The sequence below is a fragment of the Ursus arctos genome, unplaced genomic scaffold (genome assembly GCF_023065955.2).
Source record: "Ursus arctos isolate Adak ecotype North America unplaced genomic scaffold, UrsArc2.0 scaffold_23, whole genome shotgun sequence".
Lineage (NCBI taxonomy): Eukaryota > Metazoa > Chordata > Mammalia > Carnivora > Ursidae > Ursus > Ursus arctos.
Window position 1 is genome coordinate 29,607,455 of NW_026622908.1, and position 11,311 is coordinate 29,618,765.

An 11,311-nucleotide genomic window follows, 5' to 3' on the forward strand; every position below is an offset into this window, starting at 1 on the left:
CTTATGGGGTTGGGTCCTGGCCTAGACTTCACCACAAGGCCCCCCAGATCAGGAGGCATCTTTACCTCCAGCACCCCCCACCTCAGCCCAAGTGCCACCATTTGCCTGTCAAGGAACTTGGGTCCACGTAGTGCTTCGACTACAGCAGCTTGTTCTTCATTAAAGAATCTTAATTGACTGAAGAAGAAAAAAATCTGAGCTCTTCCTTAAGAAGCTCATAATTTAATAGGTGAAATGTCAGGGAAAATCAATGCCAGGCTGTTTCCTGGCGGCCTCATTATGCCGTCCATTAAACAACTTTTATGTTTTGTTTATAGTTGCTCGTTTCCCCCCCTCTTATTCCACCCCCTGCCTTTTAAAAAAATTTATGATGTTAAAAAGGGACATGGGCTGAGAAACCGGGTTACAAGAAACCTACTGGCTGTCCCTGGCAGGGCTGGGAAAATCTGGCCACCGCAGAAGAGAGATGTTCCCAGGAGCGGCCTGTGTTGAGGGCCAGGCCCAACAGGGTGGGCGCAGGGTCAGCACATTCTGAACAATTTGCAGATTTGGGGGGGTTTTCTGAGGTAGAAAGTTCTTCATTTATTGGGTGATGGTCAGGGAGGCCCTGGAGGGCTCCAAAGGAACAGAAGAGCAAGTGACCCTTGCAACTTTCCTTTTTCCCTTGAGAAGAGAAACTCCAGGCTCCATTGTCTGGGAGGACCTGGTGGGTCAAGAGAGGCGCCCGCCAGGTGTGGTACCATTTATGGTCCTGTAAACTAGCAGCTCCACACGCAAAGGAAAATCTCAGGAAGAGAGGCCTCTGGCACGATCAGCTGGGTCAAGCTTGTTCCTGGCCATGCTCTGGCCACCAGTGTGACCGCTTGGGGGGACATCCTGATGTGAGAAATGACCCAGGTTGAAGATGAAGCTCTCCCCAACGTGGGAGTCTGGGGCCTCTGTCAAGACGGTAGGCAGAGGTCAATCTCTCTGGAGCTTCTCGATGATGCGTGTGTGCCCCCTACCCCAGCTTCTGCCAATTCATCAGGGTCCAGACCAGCTCCTGCCAGCCTATTGGAGGAGAAGAGGTATCCTTTCCAGAGAGGGAGGAAGGTCTCTCAGTCTAGTATAGGTTCCCCAGGAGCTGACCCAGAGACAAGGAACCCAGTACCAGTGGTTTATGTGGGAGCCGATCCCAGGAAACGCCAGTGGAGGAGCGGGAGGCAAGACAGGAGAAGGAAGGGCTTCGGTCAAGGGCAAATTAGCAAGTGGATTACCACTGTGGTGACCGGGGCTTCAGCATGGAACAGAACCTGCCCCAGGGAAGGACGGATATTCTGGAGTCCTTCTCTCTTCACTCCAGGCCCAAGGATATGGGGATGGGGGGGTGGGGGAATGCGGCCCCTGTCCCCTAGGAGGTCCCTGCCCGTGGAGAACCAGAAGAGGGCGGTTTTATGTTGGGGGCTGGTGTAGCTGCTGTGAGCGCACAGGGCTGGAGGTCCCCCTCGCTGTGCTCCTTACCTGCATGGCAGCCCGGACTTCAGCCCTCGGGCCCCCTGCTTCCTCGACTTGTAGAGTGGAAGTCATCATTCCTCCCCCTGGCCTGGGCCACGGCTGTAGAGGGGGTCTGGTGTAGTGGTTAGCTCCTCGTATGGACTGAATTATGTCTCTTGCTCTCCAAATTCATATGCTGAAGCCCTGCCCCCCCCAATGTGATTGACTTTGGAGATAGGACCTTAAGGTTCAATGAGATCATAAGGGTTGGGCACTCAGCCAATAGGATTGGTGGCCTTTTGAGAAAAGGAAGAGACGCTAGAGATGTCTCTCTCTGTCTCTCCCCTCTGTGCACACACACAGAGGAAAGGCCATGCGGGGACAGAGTGAGAAGGTGGGCGTCTGCAAGCCAACGAGAGAGGCCTCCCCACAAACCAATCTTGCCGGCATCTGGATCTCAGACTCCCAGCACCCCCAGCTGGGAGAAAGTGAATTTCTGCTGTGTAAGCCCCCAGCCTGTGGTTTTTTTCTGAGGGCACCCGGAGCTGGCGAAGACACTCCTGGGCCTGGAAACCAGACGTCAGGGGTTTGAATCCTACCACTGTTTGCAGGTAAGTTGCGGGACATTGGGAAGGTTTTCCTTATTCTCAATTTCCTTATCTGGAAAATGGGGAGAATCATGGTAGCCGTCCCACCAGGAGGTTGTCCCAACACAACTCAGTGGCTGGAAGCGAGCAGCTCGAACTGTGGGTGGCTCTGGCCATCTGGTGGGGTCCTCGCGTGCTCGTTTGTCAGCTGCCCACGAGCTGGTCTGGGTCGGCCTCGGCTGCCCTCACGGACGTCACCACGGGCCCACATGCATGCAGATGAGGCCCACGCCACCCCGCACACCGCGTGTGCAAGGTGAGGCCTCCTGCCCTCCAGCAGGCTGGCTGGGCTTCTGCACCCGGCAGCAGCTGACGTCCTCTGGAGCAAGTGGGAGCTACCAGGCCTCCCAATGCCTAGGCCTGGACTGGCACTAAGTGGCTTCCATCACATTCTATTGGTCAAAGCCGGAGTCCCAGGCCAGCCCAGATTCAAGGGGAGATGAAATAGACTCCCCTTTGCATGGGAGTTGCCAGAAAGTCACTGCAAAGGGTGGAGATTGATGGAGGCCATTAACTGAGGCCACAAATCCCATCACTCCACTCCTAGGGTGTTTGGGGGAGGAAATGGGGTGCTCAGGGCTGTGGCTGAAATGAGGCTCTCCTCCAGTCTTTGTGAATGAGCCAGGAATCTTCCAGATGCCCTGAGGTCATGAGTCAGAACCCGGTTATTTCAAAGGCACAGCTTCTGCTCACTCAAACCTTCCGCTAAGAGGGCGAACACGGGTGCACCGCTCTCTCTCTGTCTCTTACACACACATACACACTTAACTATTGGTAGGCAGACACACACACATGAGCTGCTCATGCATAAACGTGCTCGCACACATCTGGACGCACAAGCTGGAGCAGCAGACACACCTCCCTTGCACACGGGCGCGGATCCACGTGTGGCCCGCCAGGGCCCAGCGGTTCTTGTTGTCTCAGCTTCTACTCTGCACTCAGCCACGTGTCCTCTGGGCTTTTGGCAAGGCCTCTTTGGAGGGTCGAGGAGAGGGCAGGTGGGGTTCGTGGCAGGCATGATGAATGTCCTTGTGTGGCCCCAGGGCCTGCCTGAGAGACAGTAGGACCAGGTTGGCATTAGTGCTCACGCGGCAGGTCATAGGACCCCTTCTAGGTCCAAGGCAGGTGGTGAGTGAGTCCTCGCAGGAGAGGTGATCCTCCCCAGCTCTGGGCCCAGGACCTGAGGACCCAATGCTCCCTCCAGCAGCTCCCCAACACAGTAGATGGCAACTCCCTAGACCCGACCCCCCCCCCAGAAGCTCATTAGCAGGTCTTTTTGAAGTGACAGTCACGGTGAAAGCCCCCACCATTTTGTATGTCACATGGCCTGTATTGCAGCGTCTTGGCCATAGGTCCCAGCTGCTGTGGCCCAGGGTAGAAATGGGGGAGGCGGCAGGCTTCTGAGGTTCAGTCCCCCACCTCGGGGAGGGCCTGGCAAATAGCCACACATGTCCTCCGTAGGTCGTGATGATGGCTTTTGAAGGGTTTACCAGTTTCTGGGTTTCTGCATCTTCGAGGTGACTCTGTCCCAGAATCCAGCCCCTCTGGGTTTGAGATGTGCTGGGGGCAGAGCATGAGGTGCTCCAGGAGGCTGAGAAGTAAATGTGGGGAAACTGAGGCCCAGTAAAGTTAAGTGACCTACCCAAAGTCATGGAGCTAGGAAGTGGAGTTCAGTCCCAGGGCTTTTCTCATTCTGGAACCCAGGTCGTTATTCTCAGGGATCAGCAAACTTTTTTTGGTAAAGGGCCAAGTAGTTAATATTTCTTAGCTTTGTAGGCCATCAGAGCTTTGTCCCAACTACTCTTTCTTTGGTTGTAGCCTGAAAGTAGCCATAGACAATACATAATAGAGTGGACATGACTATGTTCCAATAAAACTTTATTTACAAAAATAAGCAGCAGGTGGGCTTTGGCCCATACTTTGCCACTCCCTGGAGGTAGCTTGCCCACACAGCATCACCCCCATCAACAACAATACCAAGAACAAGAACACAAAGATAATTCCAGGCTGTCTCACATACCTGCCCACCATATCCACAGCTGCCAATCCCTGCTTTCTCCCCATGGACCTGAAGAGTTCCTTCTTTGAGGAGTATAGACCCAGTCCCTGGGTGCAGACCTGCAAATCTGAATGTCTCCCTGCTGAGGCCTGAGTCCTCAGGCCATAGACAGCTCTCTCAGCTTCCCAGGTGCCTGGAGATAAGAATCCCTGGTAGGGGAGCTTGATAAAAATGCCCAGTCCTCATTGTATGTTAATTAATTAAATTTAAATTAAAAAAAATTAAAAATGCACCGTCCTTTGTTCAAATGTAAATGAATCGATCACTTAATTTCCCTGTCTCACGTCTCTCTCTCTTTTTTTTTAAAGATTTTATTTATTTATTCGACAGAGATAGAGACAGCCAGCGAGAGAGAGAGAGAGAGAGAGAGAGAGAGAGAGAGAGAGAGAACACAAGCAGGGGGAGTGGGAGAGGAAGAAGCAGGCTCATAACGGAGGAGCCTGATGTGGGGCTCGATCCCATAACGCCGGGATCACACCCTGAGCCGAAGGCAGACGCTTAACCGCTGTGCCACCCAAGCGCCCCATCACGTCTCTTTGTTAGTGCACAAAAATGCAACTGATTTCTGTGCATTGATTTTATCTCCTGCCCCGTGGCTGAATTCCTGTATGAGTTCTAGTAATTTTGGGGTGGAGTCTTTTGGGATTTCTACAGAGAGTGTCTGCGAAGAGTAAGTTTGACTTCTTCTTTGCTGATTTGGATGGCTTTTATTTCTTTTTGTTGTCTGATTACTGAGGCGAGGACTTCTAGACAGTGTGGAGGATTCTCAAAAAGTTAAAAATAAAGCTACCCTATGACCCAGCAATCGCACTACTAGGTATTCACCCCAAAGACACAAATGTAGTGATCCGAAGGGGCACCTGCACCCCAATGTTCATAGCAGCAATGCCCACAATAGCCAAACTATGGAAAGAGCCCAGATGTCCATCGACAGATGAATGGATAAAGAAGATGTATATATACCATGGAATACTACTCAGCCATGAAAAAAAACCGAAATTTTGCCATTTGCAAAGACGTGAATGAAACTAGAGGGTATGATGCTAAGCGAAATAAGTTAGTTAGAGAAAAATGGTTATCATATGATCTCACTCATATGTGGAATTTAAGAAACAAAACAGAGGAGCATAGGGGAAGGGAGGGAAAAATAAAACAAGATGAAATCAGAGAGGGAGACAACAATGAGAGACTCTTACCAATAGGAAACAAACTGAGGGTCGCTCGATGGGAGTGGGGTAGGGGGTAGGGGATGGGGTAACTGGGTGACGGGCATTAAGGAGGGCACGGGATGTAATGAGCCCCGGGTGTTATACGCAACTGATGAATCACTGACCTCTACCTCTGAAACTAATAATACACTCTATGTTAATTAATTTTAAATAAAATAAAAAAATACATATAAAAATAAACACCTACTATACCAAGAAAAAAAAAGTGCCGTCCTGAGCCTCACGCCAAACCCGCTGAGCTTGTGGCTCACTGGGCAACACAGCCCAGCGGGGCAGGGCCCCCGTGCAGGTGGGGGGTGCTTAGGGCAAACAACTCATCCCTGTGGCTCATTAGAATAGCTCTCCAGGGAGGGGGCCTGGCAGGCCAAGGCTTAGACCCCAGAGCACTGCTCAGTTGAAGGGACTTGCCCCAGGTCACACAACCACAGAGGTGGGGGGCGGGTGTCTTCAGAATTCGGCAGGGGGAATGCACCACCATATTTGTCCTAGCTGGCCTCACCCCACTCCCTCTTCCCTGCCCCGCTCTCCTCATTTCCTTGTTAGGCGTGTTTCCACCATTTTGGGGCCCCATGCCTGCCTCCCATGCTCCCATCTAGACCGACTCTCTCAGGAAAGGATGAGCCCTCAGTTACACCTTAAAAGTAATTTCAGCAAGTGAATCACGTTCCCAGGGCCCTCACATGTGCAGCCTCCTGGTTAAGAATGAAGGGAGCGACTTGTTTCTGGTGGGGGAGATATTTCTTCAATTAGGTGGCAGGAGTTGGAAGGAGATGTCTGGATTCACACTGAGCAGTAACACCTACTTTTACAAAGCCTGCCCCAGGAGCCCTGGGGGGGAAACTCAGGGGGTGTCCTCTCACCCCCGTGGGGAGCCAGGGCCCTGGGTCACCCAGGCCAGCCTTTGTCTTGACTCCCCTGAGAATGGTGAAATCTTAGCTTTTGAGCCAGGAATATTGTTTTGAAAAAATGAAACGCCCAAAGAGTCCTTATAGTCCCCAAACCTCATTTTAAAGGGATTATAGCAGCTGGCTTGTAAATCCTGTTTCTTAGGTGGGGGGCTTAGAGCAGGGCTCAGGCAAGCACTGGGGTGGGGAAAGAAAGGTCATTTCATTTCCTGGAGAGGAAAGCCCAGGTTTCCCCCACTGCCGGGCCTGGGATTGGGCTCGCTGCCTCCACTGGGGAAACTGGAAGGGGCAGAAAAGGACCCGGATTCGGAGTCAGGCGAGTCCCAGCTTGGCCATCAATTCACGGTGACCTTGGAATTGCCCCATCACCTCCTCTGGGACCTGGTCTTTTGAGTGACAAGGATTTGAAAATAGAGATTTGCCATCTTCCTTTCTTTTCTTATGCTCCAAGTGGGGGTCCCCCTCTCTGGGACTCCATAGTCAAATGTACTTGAGAAGTCAAAGCACAAATGAGGGCCTGACAGAGGGCTAGTAAAAGGAGGACTGGTCAAAATGTTCTGTCCAGGGACAGTGGGGAGCTTTCTGGGGGCAGCTGGGTCGCTGAGAGTCTTCAAAAGCGTTTTTCTTTTCTCTTTCTTTTTTTTTTTTAAGAGAGGGAGAGGGGCAGAGCAAGGAGGAAGAGGGAGAGAGAGAATCTTAAGTAGGCTCTCTGCCCAGCGTGGAGCCTGACACGGGGCTCGATCGCACAAACCATGACCTGAGCCGAAATCAAGAGGCAGTCACTTAACGGACTGAGCCACCCAGGTGTTCCTTCAAAAGCTTTAATTAAAAAATAAATCAGGGACACCTGGGTGGCTCAGTTTGTTAAGCAGCTACCTTCGGCTCACGTCATGATCCCAGGGTCGTGGGATCGAGTCCCGCGTCTGGCTCCTTACTCAACCGGGAACTGGCTTCTCCCTCTGCCTGCCTCTCCCTCTGCTTGTGCTCTCTCTCTGCCTCTCTCTGACAAATAAATAAAAATAAAATCTTAAAAAAAATAAATTAAAAAAAATAAAAATAAAAAACAAATCAGGCTGATTTGGGGGGAGAAGGGGAGGTGGAATTGGGCAAGCGATTTGGCACGTTCCAGGAAGAGGGCCCAGGGGGAAGAACAAGTAGAGAAAGATTTTAGATAAGTTTCGCTGCAGTGCTGTGCCCCTAAGTCCCCTCCACCTCCCACCCCTGCAGAAAAGCTTCAGTCCAGGTTGACCAGCCATCATAGAGTTTTGGAGTCACATTAGCAGTTCTTTGGGGCAAGTAACTGTGCAGAGCCAGTCCTTCTGGAAAGAACTGGAATGCCTACTTCTATTTGGCTGGTATTTCTAGAATACCAGCAGTGATCCAGAACAGTGCTGACCTCAGTGTGGGGGTTGAATCACTAGTGATTCATGAGATGATTTTGGGTGGCACCCCTGGGAACTTAAGAAAATTGTTATTTACTAATTTAAATGGGTCTCAGGAGAAGATAACTCATGTGTCAAACCTGCCATTTTGAGGATATTTTTGCTTAGGACAAGATCTAAAGAGGTACTTAGGTTAATAAACTGATTTGGTTCAAAGGGAATGTGAGGTGATGCTCTGACCACAGAAAAGGTCCAGAGCAGCCCTTAGTGGGACAGGACCTTGGGGGGCATCCGCTGGCCCACCCCCACAGGACCCGGCTCTGTGTCCACCCCCACTTGCCAGAAGGTTATAAGCCCCTTCCCCAAACACCAGCTACTATTTTGGGGGCAGTCGGGAGAGCTGGGCAGGAATCGAAAAGAATGAGTAGAGAGTGAGTTGATCTTAAGTAAGTGTTAAGATGGTTGGATTGGGATGGGTTTGAAAAAGACGGAACAAAACTCAGCTTCCTTCTCTCCCTCTCCCCCTTCCTCACACCCTCTTTCCTTTCCTCCCTTCTTCCCTTCTACCCACGGGGCACAGGCTCATAAGGGAGTTTAGAGTAATTTTAGAGAAATAAACTACATATTCTTGGCATCCTCGCCCCACCTAGAGCCATAGAGCTGCTGGGCGAGCCTCACACGCAAAGATAATATTAACCAAATTAAATACATTTTTGGTCAATAACATCCTATGCTTTCTTCTTGGACAGTCACAACGTCACATGTGCAAATGTTAAGATTCTGAGAAGTCCTGCACTTAAGAAGTCCTACAGTTGACCGTGAGCATTTCTCAAGTGCATTTGACTCTGGTATGCCACTTCTGTGCGCACATGTTAATATCTAGCATAATTGCTGCCTGGAGAACCCATTTTGGGGCACGCTGGACTGGTAGCTGGTGAAGGTGCCTTCCATCCTGACAGTTTAGGCACCAATAATGGATAAACCCCTGGAGACAGCTGCCTCCCAGGCCAGCCTCTCCTGGGTGGGCAAGACGACTGGTTATGCTGTAGGACGCTTCCGGCCAAATCTGTCCCCCACTCCATCCCTGTCTCCACCAGAGAGAAGTCAGAGTGACCCGCCAGTCGTGGGGTGGGGTTTTAGAGCTCCCAAAGAGTTTCCAAAAAATGCCTTCCCTCTGCCCAGGCTTCCTCTTGCCTCTGTTATTAGGATTAGAAAGAGAACAACAGCAATAAAAATACAAAACACCAAACAACAAAAACCCCAAACTGAACAATACCCCAAGCCACATCAGAGGAGCAGTTTCCCTGCTGGCCCCCCGCTTGCGCAGTCGGGATGTCTGGGTAAAGCTCCGAGCTACTCCCCATGGTCAAGAACGGCGTATTCTCTGGGGGCCTTGGTTTCCTTAACTCTTCCCTCCTTCTGGGCCACCCTCCTTGGGTGGTGTGAATGAGTCAGAGGGCAGGGCAGGCCCCATGGTGAAATCTCAGCCTCAAGGTGGTTGGAAGCTCTTTATTTAAATATTTAAAATTATGAACAACCTGAATACTGTATTCATCACAATTAGTAAATTCACATCTGTTCAGCATTTGACAGTTCACAAAGCAGTTACATAGTCATTCCGAAGAGGAGCCCATGAAATTAATCGTGCTTCTCCTCTCCGTCAATGGGGAACCAGGCACAGAGAGGATAAATAGCTTGCCCAAGGTCACAAAGTAGTGTGTGGCATTGCCGGGACTTGAACTTCAGTCTCCTGCTTTTAAACTCGGCATTATTGTAGAGCAGAAGACCCAGTCCCACCATTGAGCAGTTTCCATCCCGCTGAGAAGCGGGGGCTTGTTTCATACTATTTTTTGTTGCCTGTTTTTGGATGTGTGTGAATAAATCAATCTGTGGGTATTGTAGACACTGTCTCACTCAGGAGACTTGAGTTCAGAGAAAAAAGAAACCCCTGTGGGATGATGTGGTTAAGAGAGGCTTTCCGGAGGAGGCAGACCCAGAGCTGGGCCTTAAAGAATAACCCAAAACACAAGAAAAGTCTCTGACATATCAGTCACTCACACCATAGTGTAAAATTCATATGGTACCTCATTTCTAATGAAATAGGGCTTTCTTATTCATTCACTTAAGACAACATTTTGAGCCACAACTGTGTGGTAACCCTAGGCTAGGTTCTGACAGCATCTTGTCCCATGGGAAAGGGCCCTCAGGATCAAGATATGCCTCCAAATGTGAAGAGGATAGAGGCAGAGCTCCCACAGCCGGGGAGTGATGGAGGAAGAGCTACCCCCAGTTCTCAGCCTGTACTCTCCACACTCTTCTTTCTATCAAAATGGCTGACCTGTGCTGAGAAGCAGTGTCCAGAGCTCAGCTTGGGCTGAGGACTCAGATGCTAGACCTACGATTTTGGTGGGAGGGGTATGAAATCCAGAGAACCAGGATTCAGACCTCAGGAGGTAGAAGCCTGCAGCTGGAGTAAAAGGAAACAGGTGTCTTAACTGCCTGTTTCACTAAGAAGGCGGAAGAAGGAGAATTCTAGAGTGCAGATTGATAAAACCAAAGGAGGTTAAAAGGTGAAGAGGTAGAACAGGATGCAGGGAAGGCTAAGCCTGTGGGCACTGGGGAAAACAGCTAATGAGGCTCTTTGTCAGGTTGGATAAACTAGCACATGAGTTGTGTTTCTAATTGTATCTCTGATCTCAACCTGCTCATCTACTGAGTGAAATGATAGTAGATGGGAAATTGCTCTACAAAGTAAGAGAAACTTGCAATGGAAAGTGATTTATGAAACTTCATTAGGGGATGTTAGCTCATCTCTCTGGCATTTATCAGCATAGATTGCAAACAGGACACTTGTGCTTGAATGTCTTCTTTTTGCTTGATGTTTGCTCACTGCCTGGTTGATCTCTGGCCCCATGGCTTTTAACATTCGTCTGAAAGCTTGATTTCCCATGTGGCTTCTCCAGTTCTGGTGTCTCCTCTGGACTCCGTCTCCGTGGCCACCTCTTGACATCACCTCATATGGTCTCCCTTCTCCTCTCTCAGTTCAATCCAACCCCTGTCCTTGTTGTCCACACAGCATATACACTGGCTTTTCCATCCCTTACACATTACAAGAGTGATATTATTTCTGAGGCTTTGCCCATGCTCTTCCCTCTGCCTGGAATGCTTTTCCCATACCTCATGTGGCTAACTCCTTTTCAGGTAGGGCTAAGTTCAAAGATTGCCAACTCAAAGCAGCCGTGGATGGCCTCCCCATCTCAAGAAGCATCCCACCAACACCAGTCACTCCCATTACCCACTGTATGTTCTTTACGGTCTTTGACAATGTGAAATTGTCTCTTTTCTTTCTTTCTTTCTTTCTTTCTTTCTTTCTTTCTTTCTTTCTTTCTTTCTTTCTTTCTTTCTCTTTCTCTCTTTCTATTTACTTTTTTTGAGATGTAATGTCTATTTTATTAAAGATGTATGTGGCTTTAAGTCAAAGCTTATATCAAAACCCAGCAATCTCCTGCCCTTCTCCTTTCTGCTTCTCAGAAGCAAGCATTTTTACTTCTTTCAGCTGCTGCTTCTAATCAACTTGTATATTTGTAAATAATTTGCTTGTATTAGAAGTTCTTGA